The sequence below is a fragment of the Oncorhynchus nerka genome, linkage group LG18 (genome assembly GCF_034236695.1).
Source record: "Oncorhynchus nerka isolate Pitt River linkage group LG18, Oner_Uvic_2.0, whole genome shotgun sequence".
Classification (NCBI taxonomy): Eukaryota; Metazoa; Chordata; class Actinopteri; order Salmoniformes; family Salmonidae; genus Oncorhynchus; species Oncorhynchus nerka.
This window is the reverse complement of record NC_088413.1, coordinates 24,244,565-24,264,594: the sequence shown is the minus strand read 5'-3', so window position 1 is coordinate 24,264,594 and position 20,030 is coordinate 24,244,565. Positions and strand designations below refer to the sequence as shown.

Below are 20,030 nucleotides of genomic sequence, written 5' to 3'. Positions count from 1 at the left end.
TGAGAGAGGGGGAAGGAGAAAGGGAGAGGGAAAGAGAGAAAGTAAAGAGTAAAAGTAAAGAGACAATCATTTGAGAGAAAGTGAGTAAATGTCAACAGCGGGGCCTGTTGGTCCCCACTGCTCTTGGTGAGTGTGTGTGTCAGTGGTGCGTTGGGGGCTGTAGGACTGTGTGTGTGAGAGATGTGAACTGATAGAAGAGACACCTCTCCAGTCTCAGTGGTCCCAGCATCATTAGCCCTGTAGGCAGCCCTATGCCTTGTCTGGAACAGATCCACAATACAGGGACTCCCAGAGAGACAGCAGTCAGAAACAGTCCTCCACTCGATACACAGATACAGGCCTGTTTCACCGTGGCCATGGTGTTCCTGTTGGAATAGAAGACAGGGACAGGTGTGTGTGGACTAGTGGGGAAGGTCAAAGCTGTTGTGGTGGGAAAGGAAGTGTTTGGTCTCCCCCTGAAGGCTGGCGGTGGGCAGAAGTGGGCAGTGAAGTATTTCTCTCTCTCATCTCTTACATACACAAGCATGCATACTTATCTCGTGCACGCACACACACACACTTGCATGCATATACACCTACACACTCCGTACAATACACTAGACCTCTCTGGCGAACCCCATGTGAAGTTTGATTTGTGAGCCCAGCTGATTCAGTCACACAGGCCCACAGTCATCTAAAATAACTGCTCAGGTGGGAACAAAGTGTGTGTGTGTGTGTGTGTGTGTGTGTGTGTGTGTGTGTGTGTGTGTGTGTGTGTGTGTGTGTGTGTGTGTGTGTGTGTGTGTGTGTGTGTGTGTGTGTGTGTGTGTGTGTGTGAGAGAGAGAGAAGGAAACCCGCCAGTGACTTCATCTCTTTTAGTGGTTGTGAACTCCTCTCTGCACCTGTTCAGCCTACCGTGCTTTGCCCTCCCTCTCAAGTGGTCCCAGTCACGTTAGCACTTTGAACCCCTCTCAACGCCCATAAAACACACACACCTGCCCACAGAGTCACATTAATATACCCTTTATATGTTCTTAGTCACTTCATCTCCCCTAGAACCCAGTTTAATGCAGCTGGCTCCAAAGCTCCCCAGTAAAAGGCTATACAAGGCTATATGATGGGGACAGGAGTTTTGCACCTGGTAAAATGGCAGTTCCTCTGTTATAAATGGCAGAGTTGAGCTCCTGTTAAATGAATGAGAGTCACATTTACTTCTCAGACTTTCCCTTTCTCTCCCACACACACCTCCCACCCGTCTACTGGTTACCTCTTTTCTCAAAGAGAGAGAGAGACTTCTCACGCTTTGTTGATTTCAAAAAAGCTTTTGACTCAATTTGGCATGAGGGTCTGCTATACAAATTGATGGAAAGTGGTGTTGGGGTAAAAACATTCAACATTATAAAATCCACAAGTATGCAATTAAAATTGGAAAAAACACATTTCTTTCCTCAGGGCCGTTGGGTGAGACCGGGATGCAGCTTAAGCCCCACCCTCTTCAACATATATATCAAAGAATTGGCGAGAGCACTAGAACAGTCTGCAGCATCCGGCCTCACCCTACTAGAATCTGAAGTCAAATGTCTACTGTTTGCTGATGATCTGGTGCTTCTGTCCCCAACCAAGGAGGGCCAACAGCGGCACCTAGATCTTCTGCACAGATTCTGTCAGACCTGGGCCCTGAAATAACATTTCAGTAAGACAAAAATAATGGTGTTCCAAAAAAGTCCAGTTGCCAGGACCACGAATACAAATTCCATCTGGACACCGTTAAACATCAGCGCCACAGGTAACTTCCACAAAGATGTGAACGATCTGAGAGACAAGGCAAGAAGGGCCTTCTCTGCCATCAAAAGGAACATAGAATTCGACATACCAATTAGGATCTGGCTAAAAATACTTGAATCAGTCATAGAGCCCATTGCCCTTTATGGTTGTGAGGTCTGGGGTCCGCTCACCAACCAAGAATTCACAAAATTGGACAAACACCAAATTGAGAATCTGCGTGCAGAATTCTGCAAAAATATCCTCTGTGTACAACGTAAAACACCAAATAATGTATGAAGAGCAGAATGAGGCCGATACCCACTAATTATCAAATCCAGAGAAGAGAAAATCTACAACCACCTAAAAGGAAGCGATTCCCAAACCTTCCATAACAAAGCCATCACCTACAGAGAGATGAACCTGGAGAAGAGTCCCCCTAAGCAGGCTGGTCCTGGGGCCCCAGAACAGCAACATAACTAGACCCAACCAAATCATGAGAAAACAAAAAGAGAATTACTTGACACATTGGAAAGAATGAACAAAAAAACAGAGGAAACTAGAATGAGAAAGAGAGAGAGACAGTCAGTCGTCTCCAGCAGCTCGTGTTAAAGAGCTGAATACAGCCGCCCACTAATGTTAAATGAGCCCTGCTTTTACATGTATCTCCATGGCCACACATACAGTGTGGTGTGTTGACCCTCCCTGAGCCCTTATCATGTTAATCAGGCTTTACCCCTGTGTGTCTCTCCACCAAAGGGACTGGTGTGTTGACCCTCCCCGAGCCCTTATCCTGTTAATCAGGCTTTACCCCTGTGTGTCTCTCCACCAAAGGGACTGGTGTGTTGACCCTCCCCGAGCCCTTATCCTGTTAATCAGGCTTTACCCCTGTGTGTCTCTCCACCAAAGGGACTGGTGTGTTGACCCTCCCTGAGCCCTTATCCTGTTAATCAGGCTTTACCCCTGTGTGTCTCTCCACCAAAGGGACTGGTGTGTTGACCCTACCTGAGCCCTTATCCTGTTAATCAGGCTTTACCCCTGTGTGTCTCTCCACCAAAGGGACTGGTGTGTTGACCCTACCTGAGCCCTTATCCTGTTAATCAGGCTTTACCCCTGTGTGTCTCTCCACCAAAGGGACTGGTGTGCTGACCAAACATCTACTGTTCACATATAGAGCCCTGATTACTGACCGGTGTGTCACCCTGTGAGTGTGAGGTCGGATCAGTGGTAGTGGGATGGAACAGCCCTGTGAGTGTGAGGTTGGATCAGTGGTAGTGTGATGGAACAGCCCTGTGAGTGTGAGGTTGGATCAGTGGTAGTGGGATGGAACAGCCCTGTGAGTGTGAGGTTGGATCAGTGGTAGTGGGATGGAACAGCCCTGTGAGTGTGAGGTTGGATCAGTGGTAGTGTGATGGAACAGCCCTGTGAGTGTGAGGTTGGATCAGTGGTAGTGGGATGGAACAGCCCTGTGAGCGTGAGGTTGGATCAGTGGTAGTGGGATGGAACAGCCCTGTGAGTGTGAGGTTGGATCAGTGGTAGTGGGATGGAACAGCCCTGTGAGTGTGAGGTTGGATCAGTGGTAGTGGGATGGAACAGCCCTGTGAGTGTGAGGTTGGATCAGTGGTAGTGGGATGGAACAGCCCTGTGAGTGTGAGGTTGGATCAGTGGTAGTGGGATGGAACAGCCCTGTGAGTGTGAGGTTGGATCAGTGGTAGTGGGATGGAACAGCCCTGTGTGTTCCTGCTGGTCTCGTCCATGTGACTCTCTCTTCCTCTGGGCACAGCGCAGCCCCAAAACCCCTTCTCCTTATGTCTGGATGAGACAGCCCTCCACCACCTGCTGGAGTAGCATTACTAAGACCACTGTCCTTATACACTGAGTGTACAAAACATCAAGGATACCATCCTAATATGGAGTTGCACAAGGGACTTAACAAGGGACATCAATAAGGGATCATATCTTTCACCTGGACTCACCTGGTGAGTCTATGTCATGGAAAGAGCAGGTGTTCTAATGTTTTGTCCACTCAGTGTGTACAGTATCCCACTATATCCTGTCCACGTTATTATAGACTTAATGTAATGGGCCAATGCAGCAGTGACCTCTAAGGAAAGGTTTATCTTACAGGTCAAGGAAAAGGTGACGTATCTGATGCTGTTACAGCTTAGCCCCATGCTATCTCTGTCTCTGTCTACCAACCATGCTATCTCTGTCTCTGTCTACCAACCATGCTATCTCTGTCTCTGTCTACCAACCATGCTATCTCTGTCTCTCTGTCTACCAACCATGCTGTCTCTGTCTCTGTCTACCAACCATGCTATCTCTGTCTCTGTCTACCAACCATGCTATCTCTGTCTCTGTCTACCAACCATGCTATCTCTGTCTACCAACCATGCTGTCTCTGTCTACCAACCATGCTATCTCTGTCTCTGTCTAACAACCATGCTATATCTGTCTCTGTCTACCAACCATGCTATCTCTGTCTCTGTCTACCAACCATGCTATCTCTGTCTCTGTCTACCAACCATGCTGTATGGTTTCATTTGGTCATCAGCTTCTGTGGTTTTGGACAGGATGTCATAGTATGATAGAAACTGCAACACAAGAAGGCAGCCATGCTAGAGTGGCTAACTCTTTGTTCTCAAGACATGTGAATGGAACAGGGTCCCATGTGTTCAGGACCGGGGTCTATGGGTACAGGACACTCACACGGATACACACATTCCTGCATGCTACAGCTCGTGTGTGTGTGTCTGTGCAGGAGTTTTAGTGTGAGTCTGTGAGTAAGTATGTGTGTGTGGGTTTTGTGCGTGTGTGTGTGTGTGTAAGTGTGGGTTTTGTGCGTGTATGTATGAGTGTGTGTTGTGCGTGTATGTGTCCATGGCGGTCCCGGTTGGGTCCTGTATGGAAGCAATTACTGGCAGTAAGGGCCCACAGACACCCACAGTGCCTCACTCTCTGGGCCAAGCGGAATGTAACTCTCTCCCTCCCTCGCTTCACAGCTAAATTACTTTTGTATGAGCCCCAACAGTGGGGCAAGGTGAACCCCTTTTTTATTTGGAACAAATACCCCAGTCATATTTGAATTCCGATCACACGTTTAGAATTTAAGCCCTGAAAATTCCAGTGCTAATTAGGCTGTGTGTGTGTGTGTGTGTGTGTGTGTGTGTGTGTGTGTGTGTGTGTGTGTGTGTGTGTGTGTGTGTGTGTGTGTGTGTGTGTGTGTGTGTGTGTGTGTGTGTGTGTGCGTGCGTGTGTGTGTGCAAGGTAAATTGCAAGGCCATGGCTAGTTCCAGTACTGTACCCCCTTCAGGCACTAGTTAGCATGGGGGAGTGAAGGCAATTAGCATACGTTTTTGGGAGGTCCCAATATCATGCAGTTCGTGTGTGTGTCAAAACCTGTCAGATTGATTCAGCCCCTCCTCTCTGCCAGTGAATGGATGGGAATGGACTAGTTGATACTGTTATTAGAGATCCCATTACAATATCATCCCAAACAGTCATCAGCAGTTCTCTCCACATAATCACCAAATGACCTAAACAAGCTCTAACTACATTGGCAACCTGTGCTGAAAGAGTTTAGGCTTTTCTTAATGTCTTTTCTGTTTACATGGAAGAAGACTGGGAAGAGTGTTATAGTGGGTGTGGTTTCCCAACACAAAGAGGTGTCAAGTGATGACAGCCAGAGTTGACATGTGGTTCACACATGGTACACACACACACACACACATCGTAGTACACAACACTTTAAACAGTTCATCTCAACTCACCAAGACAAGACTCCTCTAAACTTGGCCTCTGACTGGGTCACACATTCCCCTCCCATGAGTCGTAGTAGTGGTCTGTATGTCGGCAGAAGGACCCCAGATTGTGCTGGCCGAGGATAACGCCCACGTCGTTTGGGCCCGTGCCTGGCCCGCGTCGCCGTGACCTTGGTTTGCTCCCTCTTTCTCTCGTTCTGTTTGTGAGTCCTGGGAGCTTCTAAAAGGACCACAATGTCCCCGGCAAACCATTCTTTGGCATTAGGTACAATAACAGATCTGTGGGAAAGGTAGAACTCTAAACTCTGATTCTCTTTCAGGCAAACACAGACTGCTATTTCACGTAACAACTATTTAGGCTGAATGGTCGGAGATGAACAAAGCTGTGAGCATTTTGGGTCTTTTAATTCCATGTCGGGTCAAGAGCAATAATATCAATATCAAGCACTTTCTTCCATTAGTCTGCAATCGATAGTCATCAAAAGTATTTGACCTTTGACACAGTAACATGTTGAACTGACACAGTCAAATATTTTGATTGGTGCTAAAGGCTGTGAACTGTTTGTGATTGGTGCTTACGACACAGGCAAACGTTGTAATTGGTGCTTTAGATGTGGACAAGAATTGTTATTCGTCCTACAGATGAAGACACCTATTGTGATTGGTGCTTTATACACAGGGACAACTTCTGATTGGTGCTTAGACCCAGGCTGAGTCTATGATTGGTGCTTGCAGTATGATTTAGAGGGTGTGCTGTGGCTGTGTTCTTCCCCATGCCTACATTCTCACTCAGTGATTGTTTAGCCTTCACTGGTGCTTTTGCTGGCTAAGGAATTTCAGGGCTTTAGTATTTTTTTAGTTATGTCTAGTCTCTCTCTCTCTGTCTCTCGCAATCCTTCCACTCTCAAAGTACTTTGTGCTTCTCTAAAATCATACAGTTTCATAGTTATTTGTGGTAAAATGAATCAATGTCTTTTGTTTTTATGGACAGTAGTGTTATTTTAGTTTGAAGTACCTACTCTTTTAATAGAATGAGAGGTTTCCATCACATGACTTAAAGATTGTGAAATTCAATACTGTTCAAAATTCTCCTTTTTATTCAGAAAATCCTATTTGGCTACAATTCCATTCAGATACAGTGGGGCAAAAAAGTATTTAGTCAGCCACCAATTGTGCAAGTTCTCCCACTTAAAAAGACGAGAGAGGCCTGTAATTTTCATCATAGGTACACTTCAACTATAACAGACAAAATGAGAAAGAAAATCCAGAAAATCACATTGTAGGATTTTTAATGAATTTATTTGCAAATGATGGTGGAAAATAAGTATTTAGTTGCCCAAATCCAAGTGGCTGATTAAATAATTTTTTGCCCCACTGTATGTATCACTGTATATTAATGTCATCTAGTATATTACATTGAAGTTGCACATCAGCGTTTGAGCATGGCTGTCAATCCACACACTGCATATCCACTGTCTCTTTCTGGTCCTATTTGTCATGGTGGCTCTGTCTGGTGCCTGACTGGACATTTTGTCACATCACTCTAATGACCAGTGCTGATGCTGGCACTTTTTAAATGACACACTCCTGTTCTACTCAATACAGCTGCCCTGCAGTCTCTCCCCTCCTCTGTTCTCCGCCCTCTTCCTCTCTCTCACCACCACATAGCTCCCCTCTCCTGTCTCTCTCTCTCTCTCTACCATCCTGTCTCTCTCTCTTTCTCTCTACCACCCTGTCTCTCTCTCTCTCTCTCTACCCCCCTGTCTCTCTCTCTCTCTACCACCCTCTCTCTCTCTCTCTCTCTCTCTCTCTCTCTCTCTCTCTCTCTCTCTACCATCCTGTCTCTCTCTCTTTCTCTCTACCACCCTCTCTCTCTCTCTCTCTCTCTCTACCACCCTGTCTCTCTCTCTCTCTCTCTCTCTCTACCCCCTGTCTCTCTCTCTCTCTACCACCCTCTCTCTCTCTCTCTCTCTCTCTCTCTCTCTCTCTCTCTCTCTCACACACACCCACAGTATTTCTCTCTCGTTCTCCCTCTCTCCCTCTCTTTCTCTACCCCCTTGTCTCTCTCTCTCTCTCTCTCTCTCTCTCTCTCTCTCTCACACACCCACAGTATTTCTCTCTCGTTCTCCCTCTCCCTCCCTCTCTTTCTCTACCACCCTCTCTCTCTCTCTCTCTACCACCATGTCTCTCTCTCTCTACCACCCTGTCTCTCTCTCTACCACCCTCTCTCTCTCTCTCTCTCTCTCTCACCCTGTCTCTCTCTCTCTTTCTCTCTCTCTCTCTCTGCTGTACTCCAATCTGCCTTGAGGTCTCCATCACTCAGCCCCGTTAGATAAAAGACCCCCGTCCTCTGACACACACACACACACACACACACACACACACACACACACACACACACACACACACACACACACACACACACACACACACACACACACACACACACACACAGACTGACTAGTTGGAGCTTTCTCTCCTACCACTGATAACAAGGCTCTGGCCAATGACGAGACATGTTCATTCATCACAGTTATCTCCTTTCACTCTCCCTCTCTCTTTTCTGTTATTTTGTCTATGTTACTTCTCTCTCTTTCGCTCTTTCTCTTTCTCTGTTTTTTCACTTATTTTCTCTCTTTTAGTCCATTTCTTTAACTCACTTTGTGTGTGTGTCTGTGAGTGTGTGTGTCCTCGCTCATTCTTTAATGTCCACCAACGAGAGCTCACTGTATCCTCCAAGTCCTTTGAGACAGCAGTGTAGCAGTAGAGTGGAGGGGAAACCATCTGAACAGCCCTGCCAGACAATCTAGTGCTGGACCAGACAGACTCCTATTTAGGTTGGTAATTACTTTAACACTCTGCCCATCCGAATCTAGTCAAAATCTCTGGAATGACATCACAAAATGGCCGCCCGACACCACTCATAAATATTCTTCTGGGACATCACCGTGGCGACCACAGCATTCCTCACATCCTCCTGTCCTGTCAGTCTCTTAGTCGTTCTTTTATCTCTTTTTTTGTCATCCTCTCTTTCTGTTCCCTTCATCACTCCATACCTCCACCTCCTTCAGAAGTACATAGATGCAAACACACCCTGAAAACTTTGGGATGTTTTCCCTTCAAAGTTAAACCCGGGGCCCAAGCTGTCGTTAAGAAACAGCGGTGGCAAAGATTTGGCACTGGCAGCGCTTAACTGGATTGTGGTAATTATTCATTGTGAGAGTGATGTCTTCCAGGGGCTTGATTGATTACAGTTGATATGTGATTTGGTGTAATCTGTCTCCGACTGGGTCTTGTCCAAATTGGCAAGACCTATAAAAAAGAGAGAGAAAGTTATTTTTAAAGAGAGGGTGAAGACGAGCGAGGAAGGCACAGTGAGGGAGTGAGTGGAGGTGGAAGGAGAGAGAGAGGGAGAAGTTAGGGTGTCTTGTCTTCCTCGTGGCACCTTGGTCTACCACCCTGTTGTATACACAAACTATAAATCTACAAACAACAAGAGGCAGCCATTTTGTTTCACCTTCAGTAGAGCTATAGCTAAATGAATAGATTACAAAACCCCTCAGCTAGCATTTCATTATTTTCCATTTACATCTGAGATGTTTTTAACAACATTTAAAGGCTCTCTTTAAGTATTTGTTGACTCGTTAGTCAGATTTGTTAGCCGAAGTCCTCAAAAGTCTCTTTTCCTCGAGAAGTGTGTCTCTCCCCAGATACACAACAAGCATAAGCATGGCAGAGCTTAAAAGGCCTTGATTAGGTCCATGAATCACACAGGTTGGGGAGATGTAAACGCGTGACACACTCTTGGTACCCAGGAGACCCTGCTTTGTGTTAATTAGAGCATTCTCCACTGCAATTAGCCCATCCAACAATACACACACAAACTAGCAACGACGCGCGCATTCACACACACACACACACACACACACACACACACACACACACACACACACACACAGAACACGGACCAATGGATGTATACGCACACACACACACACACACACACACACACACACACACACACACACACACACACACACACAGTAAGATGGGCCCTTAATGTGTGTCATCAACTCTCTGTTTAGAAGTGTCAGGCCAAGTGTCAAATTAAACAGAACGTGCAAAGCCACACACACACACACGCACATATACAGGCACACACATGCACATATACAGGCACAAACAAACAAATGTGGTTTCAAACTCAAAGTCATATACACACACTTACACACTCACATGCACTCTCACAGGCACAAACAGACACATTAACTACATCAGGGCACCAAGATAGAAAAACATGGTTGACAATAGCAACAGCATGCAGAGGGAACCAAAAGGCTGTGGAACCTTCCCCTTGGGACAGACACGTAGACAGAACATGGTGGCCAAATGGCCCTTCTGCCTCACTCCCTATCTAGTGGATTAAAGCCAGGCGATCTGTGTGCTCCGGCCCTGTCTGGAAGAAATCAAGGCCAGGGGGACCTTAAGTGAGTGAAGCCCCAGCTCGGCACACCCTGGCTGGGGAGATGGGGCCAGAGCAAGACCTCCTGGAGCTCCAACGTGAGACTGGCTCTACCTTGTCTTCTCGTTCCGCTCGCTCGCACACACACACACACCCACACAATCCGTCCCATCCCAGTCCCCGGTGCCTGTCATCTCTGTGGCCTAGCCGCTTAGTCATCCCTCCCCTGTATTTACTTATTTATCCACTATGATGACAGGACCACTACCAATGTCCCTTCAACCCTCCCACTGCCGCCTTTGAAAATGTTAAGAGCCCCGGGCCCTCCGGTTTGATGACTTTGACGTGAGTTAACGCTAGGCCGAGATGTCGGGTGCATTCAGGGGGCTAAGCGTTCTAATGGGTTTACCCCGCTGCATGGCTGGGCCTCCTGCCGCCTCGTGTGTGTGTCAGGGCTACAGTCACTTAATAATTTAGCCCCTTCGTCGTCGTCCCCCCTCTCGTTCTATCCTCTCACCCCCCCATCCGCTGTCTCTCTCTTTCATTCTGCCTCTGGGAATGGGGAGGCCATCCCTTGCTCCCTCCCTCCTCCTCTCCGTGGGATGGATGGAGTGGAGGAGCGACAGAGTGGACGGAGGGAGGCGACAGGCAGCAGGGGAGGATGAGGACAGAGACAGAGAGAAAGAAAGGGAGGGAGAGATGGATAGAGGGACAGGAGGTGTTCATGGGTAACTGGAGTATAATGGTCACCGCCACTTTTGCTGCACAGACAGGTCTGTAGGCTCTGGGGAGTGTGTGTGTGTGTGTGTGTGTGTGTGTGTGTGTGTGTGTGTGTGTGTGTTTGATCAGTTGCAAAGAACACGTCCTCACCATGAAAGCATAGGACTGACGACATAGTGTGTGACTAAATCTATTTTTGGTTGATATAGAGTCAACATATTTTCCTAACCAGTATATATCTGTGTGGACAATGTGATATCTGTACCTAGTTCGGTGCTCTATCCCCACAGTGAGGTCTGAACAGAGGGGTCAAAGCGTTTCCCCTGAAAATAATCCTCTCTGTCATCAACCGTTAGCCCCCCGTCACTGTTCTGCAGGATAATTGGTTCTCGTTCTGCATGGAACCGGTTCTAAGGAGTAGAGAACCGTCCAAAACCGTAGCCATGTATGTAATGATCAAGTAATGTGACTTGGCTCTGTGTGAGAATGTGTTTTAAAACGCGAGAGCTTTCAGCAGCGACTCCCCATGCCAGTGGCCTCCTGATCCCTCCATGTATTTTAATATGACTTGATGTTCACTGTTCACTTAAAACCCGCTGTAATTGAAACCAGATGGCAGAATAATAATAATTTATTTTTTCTTTCTTCTCTGTTGCGTCCTCTAAGCCGATTTCTGCCTCGTAGAATAGTGTTCAATTAGGGGGCTTGGAGGGAGGAGAGGGCAAACCCAGAGAGAGAATAGTGTTCAATTAGGGGGCTTGGAGGGAGGAGAGGGCAAACCCAGAGAGAGAATAGTGTTCAATTAGGGGGCTTGGAGGGAGGAGAGGGCAAACCCAGAGAGAGAATAGTGTTCAATTAGGGGGCTTGGAGGGAGGAGAGGGCAAACCCAGAGAGAGAATAGTGTTCAATTAGGGGGCTTGGAGGGAGGAGAGGGCAAACCCAGAGAGAGAATAGTGTTCATTAGGGGGCTTGGAGGGAGGAGAGGGCAAACCCAGAGAGAGAATAGTGTTCAATTGGAGGGGGCTTGGAGGGAGGAGAGGGCAAACCCAGAGAGAGAATAGTGTTCAATTAGGGGGCTTGGAGGGAGGAGAGGGCAAACCCAGAGAGAGAATAGTGTTCAATTAGGGGCTTGGAGGGAGGAGAGGGCAAACCCAGAGAGAGAATAGTGTTCAATTAGGGGGCTTGGAGGGAGGAGAGGGCAAACCCAGAGAGAGAATAGTGTTCAATTAGGGGGCTTGGAGGGAGGAGAGGGCAAACCCAGAGAGAGAATAGTGTTCAATTAGGGGGCTTGGAGGGAGGAGAGGGCAAACCCAGAGAGAGAATAGTGTTCAATTAGGGGCTTGGAGGGAGGAGAGGGCAAACCCAGAGAGAGAATAGTGTTCAATTAGGGGGCTTGGAGGAGGAGAGTGCAAACCCAGAGAGAGAATAGTGTTCAATTAGGGGGCTTGGAGGGAGGAGAGGGCAAACCCAGAGAGAGAATAGTGTTCAATTAGGGGGCTTGGAGGGAGGAGAGGGCAAACCCAGAGAGAGAGAATAGTGTTCAATTAGGGGGCTTGGAGGGAGGAGAGGGCAAACCCAGAGAGAGAATAGTGTTCAATTAGGGGCTTGGAGGGAGGAGAGGGCAAACCCAGAGAGAGAATAGTGTTCAATTAGGGGCTTGGAGGGAGGAGAGGGCAAACCCAGAGAGAGAATAGTGTTCAATTAGGGGGCTTGGAGGGAGGAGAGGGCAAACCCAGAGAGAGAATAGTGTTCAATTAGGGGGCTTGGAGGGAGGAGAGGGCAAACCCAGAGAGAGAATAGTGTTCAATTAGGGGGCTTGGAGGGAGGAGAGGGCAAACCCAGAGAGAGAGATCAAGGAAAACAAAACCTGTATGTCAATAATCACTTGTATTTTGTTCATTATGTGGAAAATACTACATTTCCCAGAATGCTTTAAAAACTGAGCCATACAAATTAAATTAAATGGTTGGTGGAAATATAATTGGCTATTCTAAGCACTATGGCTTAAAGAATATGAACATTGTTTCCAGAACAAATGTATATATTCTTTGGTATCTGAAAGTGTGACCTATCAGATTCAGTGAGACTCATGTTCAGTGGGATTTCTTTGAATTGCACAGTGGTGTAAAAAGTTCCCAATTGTCATACTTGAATAAAAGTATAGATACCTTAATAGAAAGTTACTCAATTGAAAGTCACCCAGTAAAATACTACTTGAGTAAAAGTATAAAGTATGTGGTTTTAATATATACTAAAGCATCAAAGGTAAAAGTTTAAATACATTATCATATTAAGCAAAGCAGACGGCACCATGTTCTTGTTTTTCTGTCCGGATAGCCAGGGGCACACTCCAACACTCAGACATCATTTACACAAGATGCATTTGTGTTTAGTGAGTCTGCCAGACCAGAGGCAGTAGGGATGATCGCGTGTTCTTTTGATAAGAGTGTGAATTTCACAATTTTCCTGTCCTGCTAAGCATTCAGGGAAAATTCATGAAGGAAAAAGTACCATATTTTCTTTAGGAATGTAGTGAAGTAAAAGTTGTCCATAATATAAATATTAAAGTAAAGTACAAATACCCCAAAAACGACTTAAGCAGTACTTTAAAGTATTTTTTACTTAAGTACTTTACACCACTGGAATTGCACTGAATTAAATTGTACTTCCTGTCACTAAACTCAAGTAGAAATTCTACATCCTGTGGTGTGTGGCAAATTCAATTTAGATTTCAACTCATCAACTATTCCAACACATTGGATGTTTTTTGTGAGACATTCATTCAGAGTTTCTCTGCCTCATTAGAATGTCTGTGTTCATAGTGTTTGTCATTGTAGTTCACAGTCATGTTCCGAGTCATGTGTGCGCCATAAATACAGCTCCCCCCGGCTAACGAAATGCACATGTTTTATGTTCCCACTACTAGCTCAGTATTTGGGTGGGGGACCTCTACAGATTGTGTGCAGGTCTTTATTTTTTAGATGTTTGGACCCTGTCTTAGCCTGAGCTCATCACACATTACTTTGAGATGAAGAGCAGTCGTGGACATCTCCCGTTAGCCCAAAACAAGTGGTGAAGGTTGAACGCATGTGATCGGAACAGACCTCGCCTCATTCCCCTTACTTCATCAGCTCACCACTGTGAGCACAGCAGGTGGCGAGGACACACACACACACACACGCACACGCACACGTACACGTACACACACACACACACACACACACACACACACACACACACACACACACACACACACACACACACACACACACACACACACACACACACACACACACACACACACACACTGGCAAGCTCAAGATAGAATTTGTGCTAAACCACAGATGTAGAATCAGATTACTCTACCCATCCAATCCTAACCTTAAATGTATGGCAAAAATATCTGACTAACCCTGCATCAGTACTCTACCCGTCCAATCCTAACCTTAAAGGCATGGCAAAAATATCTGACTGACCCTGTATCAGTACTCTACCTGTCCAATCCTAACCTTAAAGGCATGCCAGAAATATCTGACTGACCCTGTATCAGTTAGGGACAATTTCTTCCTCCTGTGCTCATTAGTTAAGACTACATGACCAAAAGTATGTGGACACCTGCTCGTCAAACATCTCATTCATTAGCTAATATAGTACCTACAGTATGAGGAACAAACCATTGTGACCCACCCCCTGTTCTTATAGTGGAATGGATTGGTCCATGTGTCAGGGGGAGGTAATTGATGACAGCAGTGAGAGTGAGTAAACTGGCCAATCACCAGCCCAACAGACACGCACCGCCGACCATGCTATGCAGACCAGAGGCTTATCTAGTGCTGATGCTCTCTCTGTCTCTCTGTCTCTCTCTCTCGCCATCTCTCTCTCAGCAAACATATGCGAATGTGTATACTTAAAAGTGTATAGTTAAAACGCTCACTCTTAACCAGGCTCCCTAACTCGAAGCCTTCTCTTCGGCTCACACACCCAGCTCAGCTACAGATAAGGGGAGCGTGAAAGGGAGCTCAGACCTTCACTAAGAGAGGTAAAGACATATTAGTGAGGGCATTCATACAGAGAGACATGGAGAGAGAGACACCTTCCTCTCACCTCTCTAATCCAGAGAACTTCTTCTAAAGAAACTGTGGCTCCGGTGTGTGTGTGTGTGTGGGGGGTTAGTGGGGCGGGTGGGCTGCCAGGGTTGCCACGGCAGCGTTCCAGATGGGCGGTCTGGTTCTCTCTGGAGGGGGACAGGGGGCTGCCTGGGAAAGACACACCACACCGCTCCACTCTACTCTGTGACTGGACCTGACTGTCTGGGGAAGACCACGGGTCAGTGAAAGAGAAAAGGAGGGAGGAGGGAGGGGAAGAGTGGAGACCTGTCTGGGGAGGGGAGAGAAGGGAAGAAAATAGATAGAGGAAGGGGGGGAAAGGAGGCGGAAAGGAGAGGAAGGGGAGTTGGTGAGGTAGGATGGAGGAGTGGAAAGGAGGAGGAGGAAATGATGGAACAGGATGGAAGATGACAGTAGAGGGGAAGAGAGGACAGTAGAGGACAGTAGAGGACAGTAGAGGTGAAGAGAAGACAGTAGAGGACAGTAGAGGACAGTAGAGGTGAAGAGAGGACAGTAGAGGACAGTAGAGGTGAAGAGAAGACAGTAGAGGACAGTAGAGGTGAAGAGAACAGTAGAGGACAGTAGAGGTGACGAGAAGACAGTAGAGGACAGTAGAGGACAGTAGAGGTGAAGAGAGGACAGTAGAGGACAGTAGAGGTAAAGAGAAGACAGTAGAGGACAGTAGAGGTGAAGAGAGGACAGTAGAGGACAGTAGAGGTGAAGAGAGGACAGTAGAGGTGAAGAGAGGACAGTAGAGGACAGTAGAGGTGAAGAGAGGACAGTAGAGAACAGTAGAGGTGAAGAGAGGACAGTAGAGGACAGTACAGGTGAAGAGAGGACAGTAGAGGTGAAGAGAGGACAGTAGAGGACAGTAGAGGTGAAGAGAACAGTAGAGGACAGTAGAGGACAGTAGAGGACAGTAGATGACAGTAGATGACAAGAGAGGACAGTAGAGGACAGTAGAGGTGAAGAGAGGACAGTAGAGGTGAAGAGAGGGTAGGAGGAAAGTAGAGAAGGGAGTACAACAGGAGGGAGGCTTGGCTGCAGTATAGTGTCTTACTCAGCTCATCTGCCCATACAGACATTTCCACAGCAGCCCTGTGGACCCTAACCATAGAACAGGTGATGAAACTCACCCCTCCTCCCCATCATCCCCCCTTCGCCCTGCCTCCCTTAACCTTCAACCCCTCCCCCTCCTCCTCCCATCCCCGTGGCCCTCTCTCTCCTTGCCTCCTCTCTGGGGGAGAGACAGAGGGCCCGTTGTGTTAACGTGAGGCCTGCTAATTGTTGGGTTAAGGGGGAGGGAGGAGGGATGGAGGGGGGAGAGAGAAGGGGTGAGGGAGAGGGCTGGGCCCCGGGCGTCAGGATTAGCTGTAATTCAGTCACTGGAACGCTCTCAACCGCTGCCTCGGTCAGGGCCAAGGGGCCACGGCTCTGTGTACGTGCATGTCTGTGTGTGTGTGAGTAGGTTTGAGGTGCAGTGAATCAATAGAGGTTATAATCCCCTGGTATCTCCTTCTCATCATCTTCATAGTCAACTACAATAGGACACGTTTCACACATTTCCCTTTCACTCCATATCCTTCAAAAAATACAAGACATTTCTTTTTTTCCTAGCCACCGTGCTTCTACACCTGCATTGCTTGCTGTTTGGGGTTTTAGGCTGGGTTTCTGTACAGCACTTTGAGATATCAGCTGATGTACGAAGGGCTATATAAATAAATTTGATTTGATTTTTAAGAGATTTCTCTGAGCTGATTCTTCTCTACCAAAACCTTTCCTTTGGTATTGAACGTCTATGTTACAGTCGTCCATTGAGCAGCATAGTAACAGTATTAGTCAGAAAAAGAGAGTGAGTGAGTGAGTGTGTGTGTGTGTGTGTGTGTGTGTGTGTGTGTGTGTGTGGGGGGGTCTTTCTTTCACACAGAGGTCCTACTTATCAGTGGAACCCAGATTATCTACACTATCTATGACAAAGACAATACCATCATGTATCTCTCTCTCTCTCTCTCTCTCTGTTACAAGTGGTAGGTTGTTCCCTGTAGGTCATATGATGTCTTGTGGCCCTGTGTGTGTGTCACGTCGGACCATTCTAACAAACAGTAACAGTTCTATCCCCGACGAGTGCCATCTGATCGTCATGCCGCCCCTTGTCACATGAAGAAACGCGCCGCACACACACACACACACACACACACACACACACACACACACACACACACACACACACACACACACACACACACACACACACACACTAAGGACCAGTGCTATCACTGGGGTGTGTTTGTGTGTGTGAAGGAGATAGACGAGGTGTGTGTATGCGAGCGTTCATATATATGTGTGTGTGACTGTACATCAGGTCATTGTCAGCACCAGCACACAGACATGCTCTCCTGCTTATTACCTCCAGAATAATACGAGTAAAGAAGAGTCCTGGGTTCTATCAACACAGCCTGGCCATCATGACTCTCCTACAGAACCTTCTACCAGCTTCCTCCACTGTTTATTGTGTTTCTACCGGACTTAGAACAATAGGCGTTTGAGCTCAGAACAAACTAATGCTGCCACATAAGTATCGGTCCAACCTTACCGTTTTACTGTTAGCTAATGAGAGGGTTGAAGCCAAAGTCAATGTGTCTCTGTGGGGATGGTGTGTATGTGTGTGGGGACGGGGTGTGTGTGAGGGGACGGGGTGTGTGGGCGCACGGGGTGGGTGTGCGTGCGTACGTGTGTGCCTAGTCTTTTATACGACAAGTTTGTTCCAGAAGGTTCCAGTGCTCTTAATGGGGCGACCTGTCTCTAACCCTCTAATCATTTGTTTCTGCTACACTTTATGTATCACCAACACTGGCACCAATATCCTTTTTCCACTCCCCTCCCTCTCTCCCTCCTGCCCCCTCTCTCTCCCTCCTTCCCCTCCCTCTCTCTCTCTTCCTCTCCCTCCTTCCCCTCCCTCTCTCCCTCCTGCCCCTCCCTCTCTCCCTCCTGCCCCCTCTCTCTCTCCTTCCCCTCCCTCTCTCTCTCCTTCCTCTCCCTCCTTCCCCTCCCTCTCTCCCTCCTTCCCCTCCCTCCTGCCCCCTCTCTCTCTCCTTCCCCCTCCCTCTCTCTCCTTCCTCTCCCTCCTGCCCTCTCTCCCTCCTGCCTCCTCTCTCTCCCTCCTGCCTCCCCTCTCTCTCCCTCCTGCCCTCTCTCTCCCTCCTACCCCCTCTCTCCCTCCTGCTCCTCTCTCTACCTCCCATTCCTTCTCTTTTTGTCAGCTGAAAGGACCATTTTATCTGGTTTTGCTTCGGTGATTTTCATTTCAGCAGAGCAAGAAAATTGCAATATAACAAGGCAGCAAACATCGTTTAATAATTGTGACTTTTGGAGCACCTCATCACTTCCCGCCCTGCTCCCTCTCCCTCTCTTTTTCCCTTCTGTTGTTTACTTTAACAGGTTCCCTCGCTCCGTCAGAAAATGAAGAGGCCTACTCAGCACCCACTGTAAGAGCTTGGGGAAATTGGCTCCTCCAATGATTGTTTTAACACCCCTAATTTTGAGAGAGGCCTCCAGGACTGGATACAGACTGTCTTGTACCCCTACTTGGACAATTTGTCCCATTTAGTTATTGAACTTTAACAGACAGACAGAGCAGTGGGAGAGAGAGGTCTAGGTGGTGAAGAGAGAGAGGTCTAGGTGGTGTGGTGAAGAGAGAGAGGTCTAGGTGGTGTGGTGAAGAGAGAGAGGTCTAGGTGGTGTGGTGAAGAGAGAGAGGTCTAGGTGGTGTGGTGAAGAGAGAGAGGTCTAGGTGGTGTGGTGAAGAGAGAGAGGTCTAGGTGGTGTGGTGAAGAGAGCAGTGGGAGAGAGAGGTCTAGGAGGTGAAGAGAGAGAGATCTAGATGGTGAAGAGAGAGAGATCTAGGTGGTGAAGAGAGAGAGGTCTAGGTGGTGTGGTGAAGAGAGAGAGGTCTAGGTGGTGTGGTGAAGAGAGAGAGGTCTAGGTGGTGTGGTGAAGAGAGAGAGGTCTAGGTGGTGTGGTGAAGAGAGAGAGGTCTAGGTGGTGTGGTGAAGAGAGAGAGGTCTAGGTGGTGTGGTGAAGAGAGAGAGGTCTAGGTGGTGTGGTGAAGAGAGAGAGGTCTAGGTGGTGTGGTGAAGAGAGAGAGGTCTAGGTGGTGTGGTGAAGAGAGAGAGGTCTAGGTGGTGTGGTGAAGAGAGCAGTGGGAGAGAGAGGTCTAGGAGGTGAAGAGAGAGAGATCTAGATGGTGAAGAGAGAGAGATCTAGGTGGTGAAGAGAGAGAGGTCTAGGTGGTGTGGTGAAGAGAGCAGTGAAGTGGTGGAGTTATCATGGTGTTTAGCAACCCTGAGGGGAAGGACAGGGCAGGAAGGAAGGCCGTAGAGTAGCATCTCTCTTTCGATCTTTATCTTTGGAATATTATTCGTTAAAATTTTGCATTTGATGAGCAAATCATTATAATCGACAGTGAAGTACCTTTTAATGGCCCTGTATTGGCTCAGTTGGTAGAGCATGGCACTTGCAATGCCAGGGTTGTGGGTTTGATTCCCACGGGGGACCAGGACAAATAAAGTATGAAAATGTATGCTCTCACTATGAGTAAGTCGCTCTGGATAAGAGCATCTGCTGAATGATTCAAATGTAAATGTTTTACAGTCTTCAGTTTTTAGGGAAAAAAAGTCCAACTCACTCATATGTTTTTTGTTGTATTACTCTACACGACTATCAAATCAATGAACCTAATGAAATACATCTATAAAAATCTAGATTTCTGAGCTGTAAATAGTGTAATATCCCATCATAGAAACAATAGAGGCCATGTGACAGAAGGGGTACACAGTGCCCCCCTCTGGGCCGAGCGCACAGGTACCATCTGGGACAGGTCAGAGGTCAAGGTTGGAACCATTTCCTGTCCAGTCATGACCTCCTGTGATGTGCAAATGACCCAGGGGATGATGTCGTCACCCAGCACCATTCATGGTCTGGTGTAATAGAGAGGCTGATTTGGGCTAACGGGAGATGTTAACTGTCATGTTCAGTCATGTTGGAGTGAGTGAACAATTTCATTCATTCATTGAATTAATTAATAAATGAATGAATTAAGACATCAATGAATGAACAAATTAATACAGCCCAGCTTTGTTATATTTGTAACGTTTGTGGACATTCTGTAAGTGGTCTAGTGTAGAAAGACAGCTGGCAGCTGTCCAACTGCCTTTCACTGAAACCCAATGTTTCAGAATAGA

At 47.3% G+C, this 20,030-nt stretch overlaps 1 protein-coding gene and 1 non-coding gene across 2 annotated transcripts in view; both read left to right on the top strand.

The window, feature by feature from the left end:
• The window catches only part of bnc2 (basonuclin zinc finger protein 2), a 265,041-nt gene that overhangs the window by 69,318 nt on the left and 175,693 nt on the right, over positions 1-20,030 (top strand).
• trnaa-ugc (transfer RNA alanine (anticodon UGC)) lies at positions 19,269-19,345 on the top strand. Its single transcript has one exon. It is a non-coding gene; the product is annotated as a tRNA-Ala (tRNA).